The 22146-nt window shown below is 34.4% G+C and overlaps 1 protein-coding gene across 1 annotated transcript in view; it reads left to right on the top strand.

Moving 5' to 3' along the window:
* The window catches only part of LOC129941647 (GTPase-activating protein CdGAPr), a 173575-nt gene that overhangs the window by 75777 nt on the left and 75652 nt on the right, over window positions 1–22146 (top strand). The window contains exon 3 of the mRNA XM_056050337.1: window positions 2650–2748. The gene's annotated coding sequence lies outside the window, so the exon portion shown is untranslated. The remainder of the gene's footprint in view (window positions 1–2649; window positions 2749–22146) is intronic.

Genomic DNA, 22146 nt, shown 5'->3' with positions numbered 1-22146 from the left:
AAAAAATAAAAAGTATGTGTTTACATCAACTACCAAATAAAAAATACCAGGTTACGATCTAATTACTGCTCAGGTTATGAAAGAAATGCCATTGAAAGCCTTCATAAAACTCCAATATATAATAAATGCATGCTTTAAGCACCGGTATGTCCCGCACCATTGGAAAATTGCTGAAGTAATTATCATACCAAAGCAAGGTAAACCACCTACAGAAGTGACGGCTTACAGACCAATATCGCTTATACCAATTATGGCAAAAGTTTTTGAAAAACTGCTTCTGAAGAGACTTAGCAAAATCATAGAAGAAAGAAGGTTAATCCCAAACCAATAGTTGGGCTTTAGAAATAAACATTCCACGATAGACCATTAGAAGAAAAACAAGTATGTTCAGCTATTTTCTTAGATGTTGCTCAAGCTTTTGACAAGGTTTGGCATGAGGGACTTGAGTACAAACTGCAAAGGGATCTTCCCAGACAGTACTTTGAAATATTAAAATACATCTCAGACCGTTTGTTTAGAGTAAGGTACGATCAAGAATACTCGGAATTGAAGAAAATAGAAGCCGGTGTACCACAAGGAAGTGTCCTAGGTCCTACCCTGTATTTACTATACACACGGGATATTCCGGTTAGTAATCACACCATAATGGCTACTTTAGCAGATGATACCGCAATTTTGGTACCCGACAAATGTGTCTCTAAGGCAGCAGTAAAACTACAAAATGCCGTCGACACAGTGAGAGTTTGGACCGAAAAATGGAGTATCAAACTCAATGAAACAAAATCTTCACATATAAACTTTACAAATAAAAAGATAAACAATATTCCAATACTCATTAATAATCAAGCTGTACCTTACGCCAATACGACCAAATACCTTGGAATGACTTTGGATGCAAAGCTTAAGTGGAAAAAGCACATCAAAAAGAAAAGAGAAGAACTAAACTTGAAATATAGAAAAATGTACTGGTTGCTTGGTAACAACTCTGATTTATCAATCCAAAACAAAATAATGCTAAAGCCTGTTTGGACCTATGGAATCCAATTATGGGGCTGTACAAAAAAAAAAAACAAATACCGAAATCATGCAAAAATTCCAAAACAAAGTCCTTCGTGGAATAGTTAATGCACCTTGGAACATAAGAAATACCGATCTACATCGTGACTTACAAATAGAAATGGTTACAGAAGTTGTTAAGAAATACGCTGTATCGCACAACCAGAGGCTGCAAATTTATACTAATTCTGAAATGGAGTCCGTCTTGAATATAAGAAACCATGTTGGGAGATTAAGAAAAAAAAAACTAAGAAAACGTCACAAAGCCCAAATAAAATGTCATATTTTCCAAACCAACGTTCAATGTCGAAACGTCCAAATTTAAAATTCTGCCATAAAACCCAAAAGATTTCTAGTTAATTTTTAAATTCTGGCTTTTTTTTGTTTTTTGTTTCAAATAAATGAATTTGTTAATTTTGGTGTACATTTTGTTGCTGTATCGTTAATTTTTTATTTAACTTTGAAAATTTGCCTTATTTGGTTTTGTTCCTAGTTTTTGGGCAATCTGAAATTTTGTTCGTTTAATTTTTGCTTTTGGGTGGTACAATTTTAAACTTATAATGTCATAGTGCCCAAAATAAACAAACGTTTTGTCAGAATTTCCAAATGTTAAAACACATGACATCTTTTGGGCGATATGTCAACTAGTTATTTGGGCGTTATGATATTTTAAAATTGATTTTGGAAATATCAAATTGATTTTGAGCATTGTCTCATTTTCTTCCGAAAAAGTATTTGGATACGACATTTATAATATTTTAGTATTATTTCATTGGGCAATACGACCCAACGCTGCTATTTATTTGGAATTTCATAAAACCCAAAAAAGTTTTATGACCAAAAAGGTTCGGTAATATTGCCCAAATCCCAAAATTGTTTTGGGTGTTTTTTTTTTTAAATTGTAATTTTAATTCGGCTAATTTAGGTGAAAAAAAACATCTTTGCTTAGTTCTCTAAAAAAGTACCTTTTAAAAGTCTAGAGTTCAAAATATTTTTAAAATACTTTATTAACATTCAATTTTATTCATTTGTGTTTGTTGCTATCGGAAAAATCTTGTAATTCTCCGACTGCTAAGTTTTCTGACCAAATCACGCTTAAAAATGTATTCGTCTTGAATCTTGGTATAGTTAACGGATTCGGTTCCGTAAATTAGTTTTTTAATTTTCGAAATAGCGTTTGTTTGTATACATTTTTATTTTTTTGTATTCTTAGGAAAACTCTTCCAACTAGGAGATCAATGAAATTGGAACGTTCTAGAAAATGCAACTTCCGATGACACATGACACAAGCTCACAACAATTTTTCTATCCATTTAACTCTCGAACAGTGCTCCAGTTACTCTTGTTTTATTGTCTTATATCAGTTGCTTTACATGTCGTTCTATTATAATCTAAAACAAAACAATTAAAAAAATCTTAATCTAGGTCAACACCAAAATGACAATGCCTACACATTATTTTCTCCCTTTACAACCCCCTGTTTGTCATTTCTTAAAAAATAAAAATAAAAACAAAAACAAAAAAGCTTAAAAACCTATAACCTTCTTGAGTTTAGTTTTGTTTCTAATAGAAATTTCTTTCTTTTTCTTGCAGATAGTTCTACGACGTAATATTAAAACAAACTTACAAGGACCAAATTTATAACAAAAACAACAACAAAAAAAACAATCACAATGATGAATTAAAACCAGGGTAAGTACTTCTTGTTATAAAACAACACCACATATCTTGGGGTGTTCCGTTCCGACTCTACTGCGTAAGACAATCTCTCTATAGCACAGCTTTTGGAAAAAAAAACACTTACAAAGTGCATCTTATATATCGATGGTGTACTTTTTATTTTGTGTTCTCGTTTCATATCTCTTGCCCCACATATTTCCAATTCAGATACGAAAATCCAGGGGAAAGCTCAGTTGTGTACAACAGCGCTAGCGTATTACAACACCAAACCACAAGTCCACAAAGACTATGAAATGCTGAGTTTATTGGTTTGTTCTAGGTTCTAGGTCAAAATCGTTTATCAACTCCTACAACAGAAGTAGAAAAATATTCTCCCCATCATAGCCCAGACCAGCCCGGCCCGGCTCGGCTCCGACCCATGCCTCCCACACTCATATTTAAATTCAAATTCCACCCACCAATATCACGTTCTTATATATCTTACGATAATATGACTTTTTGGAGACATTATAGCAGGGGGCTTGAGTTTGAGTGTGATGTCTTGAAAATACAAAATATGCACCCCTATGACCAGTTCTATATAGCTTCGTGTGTCGCTGGATTGGTCGCTGTCATATAATAATTACCATACCAGAAGCAGCGAGTCGGTCGTTCGTGGCCAAGATATGATATGTCCACTTTGGGTTTGTTCGATTCTGTTATGGAAGTGGGAGCTATAGAGCTTTATGTCACATTGCTGTCATATATCTTTTTCTCTACCTCAATACATAAAGAGTATAAAAATACAAAACGTTTTCGTCTCTGCAATGAATTTTTGTTGTTGAATAAATTTGAATTCTATCGGAAAAAAAGAGAGAAAAGTGAATTCCCGTATATTATGGTTTTCAATTTAAATATAAAGAAAATGGCTTCTGGTTCCTGATAAGAATTTAAAATGTTTGAATATATCATTAAACAAACCGGCATAATGTTGAATTCGTTTGAAGATTCATTCGACTTAGCTGAATTGAGTATTTTATCGATAGTAAAGACCTTTGTCAGGAAAATATATGTATATCAGTAATTTTGTTTGAATTTTGATAGCTGATTAACTGACACTGACAGTTTTTTTGACGTTCTTTTTCATACTTGACATATGTAGTTTGAATTGTGTTTAAAGATTAACGATATCATAACATCAAGTATTACGAAATGTAATAACCTATGAATAATTTTTAAAGAGTTTATGAGTGCAAAATAAATCCAAGTGAAGGATTTTAACCGCACTAACCATCATGCCATGGGTGCTACAGATAAACTAAGCATAAATGAATTAAAAAACCTTGCACTTGCAGACTACATTGTAACAATCGCTTCAGGGAAATGTATACCTACACTTTACAAACGTCTAAAATTAAATCTCAATAAGCTCAGTAACTGGGTTAGTTACTTTGGACTTAATGTCACTTAAGACATAACTAATTCCAATTAAAGACTGCCCTGCTGTGTTCCTCAACACATTACTGGTGAAAGAACTGACGACTGCTTACTACTTCTAATACAGTGTAATAACTAGAGTCGCTTTCGGCTTTATAAACATATAAAACAAAATTTCGACATTGACCTAGAAATTTAAAGAAGACTTTAAAGACATTGATTTGAATCCAATAGTCCTTAAAGAAATCCCTACTACGGAATAATAGATAGAACAGGGTCATAATAACAAAACGTTTTTACAAATGGATCCAAAACGGAGGACGGAATAGGATCTGTTATTTTTTCGTACGATCGTCCCTTAGAAAGACCAATAAAGCTCCCGGACTACTGTAATGCAATTCCAGCAGAAGGTCTTGCAGTTTCTAAAGCAGTAAAAATCTTTCTTTCCAAAATTTAGTAAACAAAAATGTAGACATTTTTATTGATTGCCAAGCAACAATCAAGGCAATATTCTAATCGCCACTGTCACAAAGACAAATTTGGTTAAACAGTGCCGAAAGGAGCTACACTCGGTCAGCGATCAGCGATGGATCAAGAATTCACCGGACCATAATTTTGCTTTGCTTATTAGCCAATAGATCAGATCAATTAAGAATGGACTGATCCACCAAAGTTTTTTAAGCGGTAACCAATAGGTGGGTGGTTCTTGTGACTTTCAGAGTTGCGAGGATTCTATGGCCAAATATTTCCAAAAGAAAAACAAAATACCATTTTCAACTGGGAAGGGCTCAATTGTCCTTATTGATAGGTCGCGTAAACGGGTTACTTATCATACGTAATTTTTCAATACCTTCATCCATTTTCTGGGGAGTACAATAGATCCACAGTGATCCGAGTGAGATGTTTTTCCGTCTATCGTTGCATTACCCAGTCAAACCTAACCTAACCTCTTAAACCCATTGCAAAGAATCAAGACGCCCTTGATTCGAACTTGACATTTATATTCTATCGCATCAGATTTTTAAAACTTCATATTTTAAATATGAATTGTTTTGCAAAATAAAACCTTTTGCTTTCTAGATGCCTTTAAATCATTTTAGTATCATACTAGTTTCTGAAAATTCTGATTTTTGTTTTGAAATTTTCAAATTTTTCGAATTTTGATTTGAACTTTGATTTGAACTCAAGTTTTCAACTTTGTTTTTATATTTTTAAATATACGTTAAAAAATTGATATGATAGAATCGGTTAGGCGACAGATTCGTAACAAGAACAAAAATTAACTTCAATCCTTTTTGGTTTTTTTCTGTTTTAAAAATATTTAGCTCAAATGGATAGATTTTCAATCAAGAATTGAATCGAAAAAGCTTCTTCATTCATTTATATAGCCTCTACAGTTTTTATGTCGAATCCGAGGGCCATAACTAGAATTATTCTTGGAGAATTAAGAGGTTGTACCCTGAACAAACTTTTAAGTTGAACAAGCAGAAATTGACCAGAGACTTGTGGCGTGAAAGTCCTACGAACGCCATGTGTACTAGGGACGTGGGTTGACATGACTTAAAAATTTAGTGAGCAGAAGATCGATTGTAACATTGTCATGAAAAACATTCCACACCAACTGTCACTCTCTGTGGATGAATTGACTTCACGGCAAAAACGTGCGAGGTTTCCGACCCACAGAAAAGATGATTTTACGCCCAAAATCGTTGTCCAATTCTAGCTGACCTAAGGCTTTAACGATTATTAAGCCTATGCAATGAGTATGAGTAAAATAATAAAAAAAAAAGAGGCTGGGATGCGACCCACACTGATAACTTCCCATCCCGTCTGTCGATTTGTCTTGCTTAAAAGTTTGTCTATATGTACTAGTATCAATTTTACCAAATTTGCGTACTATTTGATATAGATTTTATTTTTTATGAAAAACTGACTGTTGGATTTTTATATAAAAATCACTGAATATCGAAAACAATATTTTCTGTAAAATAAAATAAGTTTGAAGCCAATATTTTTAATTTTTGAAAAACTATTTGAGTCGAAAGTAAATTTTTACCAAGTTTTAGTATTGTTTCTTAGAGTTTTATTTTTTGTAAAAAAACCGTCAATTCGATTTTCTTCAAAATTCTATCGAATGTTGAAAACAATATTTTCTATAAGATAAAATTAGTTTGAAGCCAATATTTAATAGTTTTGAAAAGATATTTGAGTCGAAAATCAATTTTTACCAACTTTTAATAAATTTTTTTTAGGTATTTAATTTTTTGTACAAAAACATCAATTCGATATTTTTCAAAATTTTACTAAATGTTAACAACAATATTTTTTGAAAGATAAAAGTAGTTAAAAGCCAATATCTACAATTTTTGAAAAGATATTTGAGTCGAAAATCAATTTTTACGAACTTTTATAAATTTTTTTTTAAGGTTTTTATTTTTTTGTAAAAAAAACTGTCAATTTGATTTTTCTCAACATCTTTCAGAATGCTTAAAACAATATTTCTTTTTAGAATAAATAAGTTTGAAGTCTAACTTTCAAGTTTTAGAAAAGATATTTGAATCCATATTCAATTTTTACCAACTTTTGTTTATTTTTGTTCGGTTTTTAATTTTTTATAAAAAAAAATGTCTATTCGATTTTGTTCAAAATTTAACTGAATGTTGACAACAATATTTTTTGAAAGATAAAAGTAAATTAAAGCCAATATCTCAAAGTTTTGAAAAGATATTTGAGTCGAAAATCAATTTTTACCACCTTTTATTAATTTTTTTTTAGGTTTTTATTTTTTGTAAAAAAAACTGTCAATTCGATCTTCTTCAAAATTTTACTGAATGTTGAAAACAATATTTCTTATATGATAAAATAAGATTGAAGCCTAAAATTTAAGTTTTTGAAAATATATTTGAATCGATATTGAATTTTTACCAACTTTGAGTAATGTTTTTTTTAGATTTTTATTTTTTATAAAAAAAAAACTGTCAATTCGATTTTTCTCAAAATTTTATCAGATTTCAAAAACATTATTTTCCGTTGCTCAAAATTGTTTTGGAGAAGAAATCATATGTTAGTCTTTAAATTTAGGAGGTGACAATTTTTTTTTTCAGTTTTTTTGATTTAGAAAAAATACCGTTAGATAGATTTTTTTCAAAAAATATATTTCTTTGAGACCACGTTACATTTTATTATATAAAATTAAATTCAAGTTTCTAGCGTTTTTGGTTCGTAAGATATTTAGGGTTAACCAAAATTTTCACCTTTTTTTTAAACTGCTATGGTAAGAAAACCACCCACGCAATTTTCTTGAGAGCCCTTTCTGCATCTTTCTGCTTTATTATCTGTATAACAAAATTTATTTGAAGTCGATATCTCTTCTGGTTCTTGAGCTATGGACGACGAAAAAAACGTCGCGAACGTACGTACACACGCACGCACAGACATCTTTCTAAAAATCTTTTATTTCGACTCTAGGGACCTTGAAACGTCGATAAATGTCAAAATTTTCAATTTGACAAATCGGACCCATTACAATAACTTCCTATGGGAAGTTAATAAAATAAGTGGGGCAATCGTTGTGCGTCCAGTCAGATATCTCTCTTTTCATGCTGTGTTGATATCGATAGCGAGTTAATATTCGTGGATTGATGCTCTGGGCTCCAACAGCCAAATTATCGTCTGAATACCATAAGTGCCGTCCATCAACAAACTCCTGTCATGTTCATTTTGCACAATGTGCGTACAAAAGTCACACGATTTGAAAATCACTCAGTTTTCAATACCTATTTTCCCACGTTGTTCACTGATTTTCTATATGTGAAAATAATCTTTGATTTAAAGCGAAACCACAATGTATTTATGTTTCTATCTCGTGATTTTGATTTATTTTTGTTTGATATTCTCCGGATCCTAAGATTTCAAAATCAACTTTGTTTCCTTAACTTATAAACGGAGACTTATACACATTTTGAAGCACGGACTTCAGGTGTTACAGCAAACGTGTGTTTTCGTTACTTTATTTTGCATTAAAATTATGTAAATATTATTCCTGAACATCTAAAATCCCATCTGGGACTTTTTATCATCTCACATATTCATATCCTTAACCATTTAATGCACTTTTAAGTGGTTCTACTCATAAAAAGTTATATAACAGCCCTTTATCCATTCTTCTAAACCCTAAGCTAAGAAAAACATCTTAAAATAAAAGTACGTAAATCTCGTAAGTCTTAAATAAATCAAAAAAATATTGTAGCAATTATTCTTGATCGCTCGTATAATGAAGAAGTAAATAAAATCATCAATCTACCTTAAACCGTTTAAATCTTTTTCTTACATAAACTCGTCGTACATTATTCTGAAAACCACATCATCAATCCTTTCAATCATAAACCGTTTATTTCTCATTAAAATGTCGTAATACCCGCACCCAAGTTATTATTATTAATATTATTTTACGAGACTCTGATGCTCGTACGTAAATATATTATAGCTTATGTAGCTTCATTTCAATTAAGCTTTATTCTTTGCACAAATACGTATCGCAGTTTGAAAGTGGCTTACAGATAGAATTTATAAATAAGTTGTAATAAACAAGATAAACAACAAATAAAAAGAATAACAACAAAAACAACAACTGCAATGCAACAATTTGAATTGAAATTAGTTGAAATGTTTTTCTTAATAAAACGACTACGAATATAGATTAAGTAACTTTTAATGAAAAATAAATAAAAGGTGTTTTTTTAAGAGGAATAGAACTTTGACATGAAATAAAACAAAGACGACTTTTTTTAAATTGACATGCAATTGACTTTTTCGGAAGATAGTCTTCTGAAATTATAATTTAAATATGATTTCTCAAAACCTCTTTCATTCCGCTTTCTTAATCACTGTAAAATGGTCCAGGCAGAACTTGAGGCTATAAAACCTGGCTTAAAGAGAATGTTATATCGGGATTTCTTCAGAATGTCAGGTTCCTATTTAATTTCTCCATTAAAATTCTTAAAGCCCTTGATATCTCTTCGCAGATTACATATAAGTTTGATAATTTATGTCATAATTGAACATTGCCTTATAGGAAAGCACGGTAGCGTGGAGCTGTACGTACGAAAAAGAACAGGAATCATTTCTTCATCTCTTCTGTACCTGCCCTGCTGTAGCTCAAAAACATAAAACCATTAAGGAGAATTCTTCTATAACGATCTAGACAATCTCAAACACACTAACAACTTTATCCTTGTACGTAAGGAATTCTCAACTTATTTTATTGAGCTTTAGAAGAAAGCTTCATGACAATGGCTCAACAACTGGCCTACATTAGTCATACTCCATTGCGGACTGCCACTTCAACATAACCTAGCCTGTAGTATATGACTGTCACTGCTGGATCTAAGGTAGTCTAATCTAGAGGGGCAATTGTCGAAAACTTTTTCTAACATTCGTGCCCCGTATGTCAGTAATTACGCGGCGAATGTTGTCATCCAAGTAGTCAATCGTTTCGGGCTTAATAAACTAGTGACTTCACATATCCCCCCAAAGAAAATAGTGAAGTGGCGTTAAATCGCACGATTTTGAAGGCCAATTCACGGCCAACTCATTCATTAAGGTGGCGCTACGGTCCGGGGCGGACCTGGGCCTCAACCAACATGCGTCTCCAGCCAGCTCGGTCCCTACCTAGTTGTCTCCAGTTTTGCACGCCAAGTTGGTTGAGGTCCTCTCCCACCTGGGTGCGCCACCTGAGTCGCGGTCTTCCTCTACTGCGCCGTCCCTCGGGACTAGATTCGAAGACCTTCCGGCCTGGAGCGTTGATGTCCATCCGCTCTACATGACCTAGCCATCTAAGCCGTTGGACTTTAATTCTGCAAACTAGGTCAGTGTCGCTGTACAGCCCGTACAGTTCGTCGTTATATCTTCTCCTCCATTCTCCATCTATGCGACCGGAACCAAAAATCACCCGAAGAATTTTTCTCTCGAAGCATCCTAAGACGCTCTCATCTTTCTTTGACAGGGCCCAGGCCTCAGCGCCATAAATGAGAACCGGGATGATGAGTGTCTTATAGATGGTGATTTTACATGCTCGAGAGAGGACTTTACTTCTCAATTGCCTTCTAAGTCCAAAGAAGCAGCGATTTGCAAGAGTTATTCTTTCAGCGCTGGTGTCGTTGTCTGCATTAATAGCGGTGCCTAGGTAGACAAAGTCCTTAACTACCTCAAAGTTATAGCTGTCCATAGTGACGTTTTGTCCAAGACGTCGTCGTTCAGTGTCCTTTTTTGATGACAGCATATACTTGGTCTTGCCCTCATTGACCACTAAACCCATCTTCTTCACTTCCGTCGCAATGCTCAAAAACGCTCCACTGACATCACGCTTTGATCTTCCAATTATGTCAATATCATCTGCGTATCCGAGTAATTGGATGGATTTTTGGAAGATTGTGCCTCTAGTGTTGACGGTTGAGTTTTGCACAATTCTTTCCAGAACGATGTTAAAGAAGTCGCATGACAGTGCATCCCCTTGTCTAAAACCTTTTTTGACATCAAATGCATCGGTAAGATCTTTTCCGACCTTGATAGAGCAGCGTGCATTCTCCATCGTCATTCTGCACAAACGGATAAGTTTGACAGGGATGCCAAAACTAGACATTGCTCGGTAGAGCTCTTCCCTATAGATGCTGTCATACGCGGCTTTAAAATCGATAAAGAGATGGTGGGTATCGATTTGAAGCTCCTGGGTTTTTTCCAAGATCTGCCGTAGTGTGAATATTTGGTTGATAGTGGACTTTCCTGATCTGAAGCCACACTGATAAGGACCAATCAGGTTGTTGACGAATGGCTTCAGACGTTCACATAATACGGCAGAGAGGATCTTATACGCAATGTTAAGGAGACTGATGCCTCTGTAGTTGGCGCAGTTTAGAGGGTCTCCTTTCTTATGTATCGGGCACACTATGCTGAGATTCCACTCATAGGGCATGCTCTCTTCCGACCATATTTTCCAGATGAGTTGGTGCATGCTTCGTACCAAGTCATCGCCTGCTGCTTTGAATAGTTCGGCAGCGATGCCGTCAGCTCCAGCAGCTTTGTTTGACTTAAGTTTAGATATAGCTATCTTCTCTTCGTCAAGGTCGGGTAGGCGGAATTGTTGATCTGCGTCGCCGAGGTTGAGTGGTTCTATCTCCCTTACAGCGGAATTCGGTTCGTCATCGCCGTAATATAATTTGGAGAAGTGATCTTTCCATATTCTCAGCATGGACTTCCAACTCATCGCTTAAAAAATCACTTTTAAGAAAAGAACCATGATTTTCAAAATAATTTTGAACAACTTAGAAGTTGTGTCAGTCTATAAGTCAAACCAAACTTAAAATAAATCACTGTGACAGCTGACAAAATTGTAATTTTTAAGTTCTATTCCTTGGAAAAAAGCACCTTTTATATTGAATTACGTAGATTATTATTAAAAAATACATTGGCTAACCAACAAATAGAAGCTGGACAAGATTATAAATTAAATTTAAAGAAATGAATGATAAGGTTGTGTAAATTTGGTTTTAATTATTTTTGTTAGTTCAAAAATTATTATGATAAACAAAATTTCATTCATGGGTTAAGGCGTGTATGTACGTTTCGAAATTGAAGAATCAAGAACATAAATGCGTTAAAAACTTAATATTCCTGAAGTATTGTTTACCACCTCTGTTAATATTCATAAGTGACACTTTCCTCAAGAATAGTAAACACCACGAACTTCTTGCAATGGTGCTCTACTTCCTTCTTTTCTTATATTTTCGGGGTACAACACAATACAAACGTATTTGAAAAGATTTTAAGGTCATTCGGTTCTTAGAAGGGTCTTTCACTGTTGGAAATTTGTTCAAAATTTATTCCACGCTTGATTTCAGCACTTATGTTAATTGCAGATCAAAGAGCAGTGACAAAGTTGATGACTTCTTTAATCATCTTGAAATTATACTTATCAATGCTCATGTTCTGATTAAGTATTCGATTAGAAACGCTGCTTTTCGCTATGCTTTGTTTTGTCCTCAATAATTACACAAAACCGATTTTGTTCACTTCAGACTCGCTATTGGAAAAGGCTCCAGTAACTGCTCGTTTGGTTCTTTCCATAATGTCAAAGTCATCTTTATATCCCTATGCAAACAATTGAACAAATTGATCATGAAGTAGAACAAATTATTGCTGATGTGCAGCAGGCTGCAGAAGAAAGTACTCAAACTATTTCGAATGCGAGAGAAAAAGAAATAAAATATCCTATCGAAATAAAGGAGTTGATATTGGAAAAAAGAAGAGCTAGAAGAAAATGGCAATCTACGAGATTCCCAGATGATAAGGTAGTTTTTAACCGTCTTAACAACGAATTAAAAAAAAGAATCTGTGAGTTTAAAAATGATTCACTAAGTAGATTCCTGAAAAGTCTGACGATGGATGCTTCTACAGAATACTCCTTATGGAAAGCAACTAAGCGCCTAAAAAGACCTCAGACACAAAACCCGCCGATAAAATCTCAAGATGGTAAATGGATCGGAAACCCGAAACAAAAGGCTGATCTCTTTGCTGAACATCTCGCGAATGTTTTCAAGCCATTCCCAGCAAGCACAGCTACAGATCCCTTACAGTTTGTTGACAGAAACGACGAATGTGAAATACCTTTTGTCACGCTCAAAGAAGTAAGAAGCATGTGTCAACATAAGTTGTCAAACAAAAAATTACCAGGGTACGATCTTATAACTGCTCAGGTTCTGAAAGAAATGCCTCTTATAGCCTTCAAGAAACTCCAATTTATAATAAACGCATGCCTTAAACTAAGATATGTCCCACATCATTGGAAAATTGCGGAAGTCATTGTTATACCTAAACAAGGTAAGCCACCAACAGAAGTTACATCTTACAGACCAATATCGCTTATACCAATCATGGCAAAAGTTTTTGAAAAACTGCTACTTAAAAGGCTTAACAAAATAATTGAAGAAAGAAGACTAATTCCGAGCCATCAGTTTGGATTTAGAAATAAACATTCCACGATAGACCAAGTGCATCGAATTACGGATGTTGTGGAAAAGGCACTTGAAGAAAAACAAGTATGCTCGTCTGTATTCTTAGATGTTGCTCAAGCTTTTGACAAGGTTTGGCACTTGGGACTTGATTACAAACTGCATAGGGACTTCCCCAGGCAGTACTACGAAATACTGAAATCCTACGTTACGAACCGACTCTTTAGAGTACGGTACGATCAAAATTACTCGGAACTTAAGAAAATTGAAGCCGGTGTACCACAAGGAAGTGTCCTAGGACCAACCCTGTATCTGTTATATACAAGGGATATTCCAGTGGACATCAACGCTATCATGGCCACCTTTGCTGATGATACTGCAATATTGGTGCCAGATAAATCCGTTACGAAGGCTACACAAAAATTGCAAAATGCAGTCGATAAAGTTAGTGATTGGACGCACAAATGGCGTATCAAATTAAACGAAACAAAATCGACGCATATAAACTTTACAAACAAAAACATAAACAATGTTCCAATTTTTATAAACAGTACAGAAGTACCTTACTCCAATACCGCCAAATACCTTGGAATGAATTTGGATGCAAAGCTTAAATGGAAAGAACACATCAAAAAGAAAAGAGAAGAACTAAACTTGAAGTACAGAAAAATGTACTGGTTGATAGGAAAGAACTCTGACCTATCTATCCAGAACAAACTAATGTTATATAAGCAAGTATTGAAACCCGTTTAAACATATGACATCCAACTATGGGGCTGTACAAAGAAAACAAATGCTGAACCCATCCAAAAATTCCAAAGCAAGGTCCTTCGTGGAATAATAAATGCCCCTTGGTATATAAGAAATAGCGATCTACATCGTGACCTTCAAATTGAAATGGTTACAGAAGTGGTTAAGAAACACGCTGTATCACACAATCAGCGACTGCAAAGTCATACTAACTCTGAAATGGAGACCGTATTAAATGTACGAGACAATGTTCGGAGATTAAGAAGAACCAAGCCTCATGAGCTGATGGGCTAAAAGCTACGGGAAAGTGTTATAACCTTAAACTTCCCCCAATGCGATTTTAAAAATTAAGAAATAAAAATCATTTGTCGATCTTTCATAGATTGGTCCTGATTCACCGGTGGTTTTAGTGCGGTAAGAGTCCCACACTACTCGGTACCGATTCTTACCGAGTGTCTTTTGAAGATTTCCATCGGATATACAAAAAAATAAAAAAAAAAAAAAAATCTTTATATCCAAGATATTGTGTGGATTTCTGAAAGATGGTGCTATTCGTATTGGACTTAAAGTTACGGACAACTCTCTCAGGAACAATATTGAAACAGCTGCATGACACCGTGCCGCCTTATTGTAATCACCTGGTGGTTTTGAAGGTATCTGTTGAGTTTCTATTAATTTTAACGGAGCAACGTCATTCTGATATAGCGTATCAGCTTGGCAGGAATACCAAATCTCGTCCATGTTGACATTATCGTAGGCTGCTTTGAAAAAAAAAATAAAGAGGTGATTGTATCGTTGTTGTAGTATTCCTGGGACTTCTCCAGGATTTGGCGTAAAGTGAAGAGTTAGTAGATGGTAGATTTTCTGAGCCTGAAATCAAACTAATACACTTGACAGGATCTTGTATGCGAGTTTAAAAGACTTATAACTCTGTCGTTGGAGCAGAGAAGGCGATCATCTTGTTTATGGATCGGGCAAATATTACTTACGTTCCATTTATCGGGCATTCTTTCTTTCGACCAAATTTTGGCTACAAGTTGATGTATGCTCCTTACCAAATCATTTTCAGTGTAAATGAAAAGTTCCGCCTGCAGCCCAACATTACTGACAATTTTGTTCGACTGCATCCTGACGATGACTATCTTGATCTCATTTGAGTCGGTTGGATGGAGCTCCTGATTAGCCACCAGATGGATTTGTTGAGTCTGCTCGTCAACAGGATACTGTACATCGTCGCCGTTAAGCAAATGGTTGAAATAGTCTTTCCAAATGTGAAGCATAAACTGCGTCTCAAGTATTGTATTTCCTTTTTTGTCTTTGAAGACACCAGGGCGGCTTGTGAATCTTGATAATTTCTTTTTATTAATTTGTAGAAGTTTTGCAACTATTTCTTGCTAAAACATCTCTGGATTTATTGGACTCTTCACGCTGCTCAAGGATATTTGTTTCTCTTCTGAGCAAGTGCTCTTCTGTCTCTGTCGGGAAGCCCTTTTCATCCTTTCCTGTCAAAACCTGTAGGCCTTCGTTTTGGCCATTTGTTGGCCTGAGCAGTGAGCACATTCGAAGTCAAACCAGGGTTTCTGTGAGAATCCCAACAGCATTTCTGATGGATTGTTGACAAATCTACCAGCGGATTTCTGGACACAACTAATAAGTGGTATGGTTTCGCGACAGCTCAAGGTATAGTTGTTAGTTTTTTCTTGCTGCAGTCTTCCAACATTGAATTGAATGCACGCGCAGCTAAGCACCAACCGTTTTTCGGTTGACCTACCAGAGATGATATCCTTTATAATTTAAGGCATTCAAATTTTAGAGCAGAATCTTAACACCGTTTTTGGGGAATTGCTCATAAGTTTTGTCAAGAAGCTCGAAAAAAGACAGGTAATTAAGAAGATCAATACACAAGTAAATCACTTTATTAAAATCCAAAACCTCATGAAGTCTATATTTCAAACAAAAAATGAGAACCTGGCAAAATTTGACAGCACAAATGTCAAAAAAATGACATTTGACCTAACATCTTAATACTTGTTAAAATAATGCAAATACCAATTATGATTCAACAATGCCTAACTTTTTTTTGAAGCTACCTCATTTTGTGCCGACAAAATAGAAAAAAAAATAATTACTTTTACGGAAACTCGTCAAGGTAATAAAAACAAATTTTCTTTATTATCAACTATAACTGCTACCTAAAATAGCATCATCTAAATCTATTTTTGTAAAAAAAAAAAACAAAACGAAAAAACATATAAATGTATTGATAGCAAGCTAAATTTATTATTAAAACAAATCTCATCGATCTTTTTATAAAGTTGGGAATTTTGAGTTTTGTTGTTGTTTGACTTGGTTTATAGAACCATTATATAGATACGGATGCCGTATGAAGTAAAGGTATATAGTATCTGAAACGGAATCAATATCAATACATCGCGTGCCATCTAGCAAGCCAAGCAGCACATCAAGCACAGCAGCATCAAGTTTTTTTAGATTGTTTTTTAATTTTGTTTTAGCTTGTTCCACTTGAGATATTTTTTCAAATAAACAATATATATGTATGAACATATAGAAAAATAGGCGAGACGCGCGAATTTGAGCGTTTATACCTTCTATCTTTAGTGTAAGTTGTAAAGCATTTGTATGAATTCACACTCTGGGTCATAGGAATTATAACATTATGATTTACAACAGAAATATTTTCTGCGCAAGTGGAATATGATTTATAATATTATAGATTTACGTGTAAGGGCGTGGTATCCGCCTGCTTTTTTTTAAATTTAAGTCAACTTTATGGAGTAGAAACTTGCAGAACGATGCAATTTGGAGACCAGTAGAGCTTATTATACAAACAATCGAACCTATAAGAAATTTTAAGAATTTGATTTCAAGAGGCGTATAATCCGCCCACTTTTACAGCCAATAACAACTAAGATTGTACATTACCTATTGTTATTTGCTTCAAGTAAATCTCGATTAATATTTACTTGCGTTGAGATTGTGAAAGCACTTTGAAAAGCTTCATTCTATTCACGTAAACACTTTTTTTACCAACTCTTAAAGTGAAATGCATGACAATCATTGACAATTTTTTAATAATATTATCATAATGATATTCAAATAATAATTTTAAATAAAATATTATTTCAAGATTTCTATGCATATTAAGCCGATATTCTAAGTCGATCTAAATTGTTAGTAATATACCATTGAGATAATTTCTTGAGGTCCTTTTGAAGCAATACACAATCGCTCACACTTATAATAAGTCTAAAGAAGACCGTAAAGAACTAGGGCCTAATGACTAACAACTCTCAACTATTCCTGTGTGCAGGTAATGTTGTCAGGGATGGAAGGGACCTAAAGTTTTAAGCTAAGTTGAGGGAACACTTTTCATGACAAGAACTACTCTTGTAGGATTTGTCAATTCTTCTCAAGAGGCAGTTCCTGACAAGAAAAACTTTAGTTGCCGTAGGCCAACCCAAGACCTCTAACATGACAGTCTAACGCACTAACCATCATCCCACGGGAACTACTACAACTATAGTTTTTTAAAATCGTCTGCGTAAACTTATGACTTAGAAAATACATTTTTATCACATCGTTAAAATTATTATTAAAAAGTAGTGGTCCTAAAATGGACTGTTGTGGAACGCCTCTAGAAGAAGAAATTGTATTTAAAACATCATAATGTTATCTATCTGCCAGATAAGTTTTAAACCACGTTACGAAGCTTTCGAGGAATCCAAATGTTTGTAACTTCATAACTAGTTATACATGACTTATCCTGTTAAAGGCTTTTGAAAAATTCGTGCACACCAAAGGAACTTGTATCTTTTTATCCAATGCATTAACCACAGAATTCAAAAAACAAACAAGTTCTGATACCTTGATGTGGAAGGATATTAGTTATATTAGAGTTCTACCAGCATTTTTCAACAAAAACCAAATCCTGACACTGGCTGGTAGTTCTTAAAATTAAAAAGACTACAATGTTTAAGAATTGTAGTTACAAATGAAAGATAGGTTGAAAATATTTTATCATGCTAAGACATATTGAACAAGAAACATAAGGGTGTAGCAGTTGATGCTTGACCATTTTTGTAAAGTAAGCTTGAAATACTATCAGGTCCGGTGTTTTTGGTAAAATCGAGACTTTTTCACAATATCTGCTCTGATAATTGGAACATAAATAAATAAATTATGTGGCGCGACAGTCCGTTGAGAACCAAGGCCTAGTGACTTACAACTCTCAACTATTCCTGTGTGCGAGTAATGTTGTCAGGAATGGAGGGGACCTACAGTTTATATGCCGACTCCGAACGGCTAATTTTGAGAAAGCACTTTTTCATGACAATAGTTGACAAATTCTCCAAGTTGTCAATTCCTCGCAAGAGGCAGTACCCGTGAAAAGACTTGAGATGGCATAGGCAGGGATCGAACCCAAGACCTCTAGCATGACAGTCCAAAGCACTAACCATCATGCCACGGGTACCACATACATAGATATACATATTTATTTTAGAAAGAACTGAATTGCTCGAAGACACCGTAATATTTGGAGACAAACTATCATCGCAATTCCTAATTTCGTTGAATTATGAAACGTTACAAGAAGATGAAGATATCAAAAGTGATTCGGCTTTACGAGACGCATAAGAACTTGGTATTAAGCTTTTAGCAACGGAGTCGAAAGTTCATGTTACAGTCGGAACATTAAAGTCACTTATGTATAGTACTTCTGAACTAATTTACAATAAAACTCTTTTGATATATGTACAAATATAGAAGAGCAGATATTTTGTACTTTAGATGTTCCACCCATGGGGCGTGTCATACACCCACAAAAATCAATTAAATTCAATTGAAAAACCAAACCTTTTCATTTTCATTGTAATAATCTACTGATAATAAATTCCCTGTCCCGGAGTGTTTCCATGTTTTTATAGGAAACAAGTTAATCCACATCTTGTGTAGGTATAGCTCTCACTCTGTGTATAAACATTCTGATAACTGGCTTCTCTTTGAGTTTAAGTTTGAGTCCTGTTGAACCAGATTTCCGCAATCAACATTATATATGTGTATACCTACCACTACACCATCTCCCACCTTATTTTCATACTAGATTGGATTTTTCACAACAACAACAAAAAAAAATTGTAAATAGTCAAGTCGAGACTGCTTCAGGCATATCAAATCTCTTCTGAGGTTTATCTTTATTTTTTCTGAATGGACAAATAATTTTTCATAGATTCTACAAAGATAGCGTTTCATCCAGCTTGAGATTAGTTGTTCATGGTTTGCTGTACACCATCATCGATCATAAAAATACAAAAATAAACCAAAGGAAATTGAATCGATTCCAAAAACAGATTCTCAGATGAAAAATCAAAATAAATAAAAAACAGAATGTTTTGTGATTAAAAAATAGATTTTGTTCCTGCACAATGCGAAAAAAGAATAACAAGACCGTCTAGTCTTTATTAGAAAACTCAATATTTGTTACATTCGAATCGATGCCAATGAGATACGACTTATTTTGAGGACATTTTCAAATTTAATTCAATTTATTCTTCAGTGTTTCAAAAAGTATTTCACTCATTTAAAATTTCATCAAAATTGGTTGAGAGAGGTTCTAAAGAACTGACAGGTTGAAGCTTTTCCATTCTTTTGTACAACTTCTTCCTTTCACAGTGCAGTAGGTTATAAGTTTTCGAAAAATCAATACTTTTCTTAAACTCCCTCCTTTTGCCATTCACCACATCATTGTTCATTCATATCGTGCGATTAAAATAATCTTTGTTGCTATGCAAAATGACAAAGTTCCCATCTTGTAATCATCTTTTTTTCACTCGTATAATGAGCGACAACTTCTCAGCTGTTGTGCAAGATCCAAGTGCTTTGTGTGGAAAAGAAAAAATATTATGGAATATATTTCAGAATATTTTTCAACATTGAGATGAGAAGCATCATAGAAATCTGCATCTGGTCGATGTTTATACAAAAATATGTACTTGCGATTTTTGATTACTGCAGTACATACAGAGTAGGGCGTTTTTAATTTAAATCGGGTAAAAAACTCAAAATCTCAAAAACAGACATTTTGCTTTCGAAACAATTTTTTTTTTATTTCTTTGATCTTAAACAAGCCGATAAATTTGACACATTTCTGGTAGTGAAAACATTTTTACTGATAAATTGTTATTTTATTTATTTATTTTTTTCCCACATAAGCTGCAAATAAAAATAAAGTAGATATGGGTGGTATATTCAAAACATTAACTATTAACTTCAAAGAATATTCGAAACCATATTAAAATTAAGAAGTTTATTGCAACTTTCGCTTAGATTTATACTAATGTTTTCAAATACAATACTTTCAAATACAAAAATGCAAAAAATCGTTCACAATGACACTCCTAATTTTCTTGCAGTAAAGTAAGCTTGTAATTTGACGCTTCCCGAAAGAGTTTCTTATATTTGAGAGCGTAAACGATTTTATGGGACAAATCTTCTTTTGTACTCGTGCACTTGCAAGACATTCATAAGTCCACTGCTTAAACATTTTCATCTGCCCTATTCTACAGGTCTTTTTTCAGCCTGTCCCTATAAAAGGTGAATCCTCCTAACCTTATAACTATGGTCCAATTGCACTTACGTCCCTTCTTTCCAAGGTCATGGAAACGCTGATCAATTTCCAGCTTAAGGAATACTTGGAAGAACGAAAGCAATATAGTTTTCGTAGCGAGAGGTACACTGGTAATCTCATGGTTTATCTAACCGGACAGTGAAGAAAATCTTTACATCATTTTATAAAAAGTAAGATTATTTCAAGAGCATTTGATGAGATTAATCTCTCCTTTGTTGGGTTAGAAATTACATCGTTCAATTCAAGTATAAGATCGGTCGGGTTCAAATCTGATATCCACAAAATATACGCTGGTGTGCCCCAAGGAACTTTTGTCTAAAACATCAAACCGACTTTATTGTTTCGCTGATGACAGTGCCTTCAGCTTTTTATATTCGTTTTTAGATTCTTATCCTTGTCCTTCGAATGTGGACTACCAACGGCAGCGCATGATAAGCTCATTAAATCCTGATATTTACAGCAATATCAAATGGGAAATCAAAAACCGTGTAAAGTTTACAGTTGCTGTCTACTGTCCCAAAAACGTTACTCTAGCCCAATACCAATATCCGTAGGTGGTACTTGCATAGAGGAGAGTTAACAGCTTTCAGTTTTAGGCGTGAACATCACAAACCATCTCTTGTGTAGTGAGCAATATTTGAAGTCGCCAAAACTACTGCTAAATGTGTAGATTTTCTACGCCGATGATGCAAGAAGTTTTTTTACCCCTTCTGATCTGGCTATAATCTATAAACATCCGAAACTCGAAAACAATTGCTCAATAACCCACTTCAGTCTCTTAGACGGAATTCAAATGATACGTGACCGTTATCTTATTGAAATTTTGTAACTCTTGAGCACCGCCGGCCGCAGCTCTATTTTCATAAACAATGTTTCGGTGAAATAGCCAGCTGCATTTTCCTTCAAACAATTGCACCGTAAAAAAAAAATAGAAACCTGAGCTGTCTTTCACCATAAATTGTATCGCAATGGTCTTTCCGGGTTGGCTCTTCTACGCTCATGCGTGTCAGGTGCCCAGCACACATGAGTCTTCCAAGCTTTTTTTTTTGTGGCCTTATCAACTACGTGGTATATTTCGTATAACTCGACCGCATTTGTCCTTCCTCACAAATCGGACCAACTATTTCTCGTAAGATTTTTCTTTCCTACCGTGATAAGAGGTTAACGTATCTTTTACTGAGCACCCAAGTCTCGGACCCATACTTGAGTACTCGTAGGACCATAGTCTTATACAGCAGCAGTTTAAAAGATTCTTGATAAGCTTTATTAGTCGCCCGCGTATTTCTTCTTCTATCTTATTATCGGCCGCCACTATTTATCCAAGTAAGTGAATAACTGTACCACTTCGAACTCGTGATCACCTAACGTTATAGCCGAAGTCACCATGTACTTTGGATTTCCCTAATTTATAGGCAATCCCAGTTTTTTTTGAGGCTTGCTCGATCTGGATTAATGAGTTCTTTACGGATTTTTGGCCTTTTCCAAATATTTTAATGTCAGCAGTTGTGTGGATTGTTGCTGATTAGAGGGACCTCTAATTATATTTCAGAGCCTCGGGTTGCTTTCTCTAGGTCAGCCCATTACCTTGCCCAT

Source organism: Eupeodes corollae, chromosome 1 (assembly GCF_945859685.1).
Source record: "Eupeodes corollae chromosome 1, idEupCoro1.1, whole genome shotgun sequence".
Classification (NCBI taxonomy): domain Eukaryota; kingdom Metazoa; phylum Arthropoda; class Insecta; order Diptera; family Syrphidae; genus Eupeodes; species Eupeodes corollae.
The sequence above is the reverse complement of the archived record's forward strand: the minus strand, read 5'-3'. Positions and strand labels throughout refer to the sequence as shown.